Genomic DNA, 731 nt, shown 5'->3' on the forward strand with positions numbered 1-731 from the left:
CATGTAAATGAGAGCGAGGGAGGTTATGTTGCCCAGTGAGTACGGCCGAGGCGGTCGAGACATGTGATGACGCATGCTTTCCGAGCGCCAACCGTCCAGCGAGCCGCCGGAGAGCCGCGCGCTGTGTGATAGGGTCAGCGGCGCGCGGCAGCCGCAGCGGCGACGGCAGCGGCAGCGGCAGCAGCCAGTGTGATACGGCCTTTATCAAGGCGTGCCCAGCGCCGCGCCACCGCCGCGCCGGCCTGGACCGACCGGAAGGCTCCTAAAGGCGGCGAAGGCCCCGCAGCACTCCGCCGCAGCGCGCAGCCGCCCCGACCCGAGGAATTTCCGCCTCGGTTCCCGTAAAACGCCGGGGGAGAGCTTCACGCTCGCCTCTCTTCATCCTGCCGTGTGCGCACCGCTGCTGCCGAGAACGAGACTCACTCCTCCCTTCTCGTGAAGACGGCGTGTCTGGGCGGCGCGCAGCCGACTCATCGCAACAAACCCCGCACTACACCAAACGCAACAAGTCCCTGTGGCCGGCCGGCGGCGAGGGGGCAGCGCAGAGTGGCGTCCTGACGGTCTCTGACCACCGACAACCCGCCCCTCCCCGCCGCCGACTCAAAATCCTAAATCGGTTTACAAACAAGGTGGGCGCGCCAGCTCGCAGACGATGCAATACGAATGGCAAGAAGGGCCCATCCCGGGCGGAGAGGGGCGGGCGGGGGATAAAGGAGAAACAAAGACACGGG

General features: G+C 66.8%; 1 protein-coding gene across 5 annotated transcripts in view; it reads right to left on the reverse strand.

The window, feature by feature from the left end:
• The window catches only part of LOC113203269 (serine/threonine-protein kinase Warts), a 24,493-nt gene that overhangs the window by 9,145 nt on the left and 14,617 nt on the right, over positions 1–731 (reverse strand). The gene's annotated exons all lie outside the window — the stretch shown is intronic.

Source organism: Frankliniella occidentalis, unplaced genomic scaffold (genome assembly GCF_000697945.3).
Source record: "Frankliniella occidentalis isolate FOCC.00 unplaced genomic scaffold, Focc_3.1 Scaffold41, whole genome shotgun sequence".
NCBI classification, from domain to species: domain Eukaryota; kingdom Metazoa; phylum Arthropoda; class Insecta; order Thysanoptera; family Thripidae; genus Frankliniella; species Frankliniella occidentalis.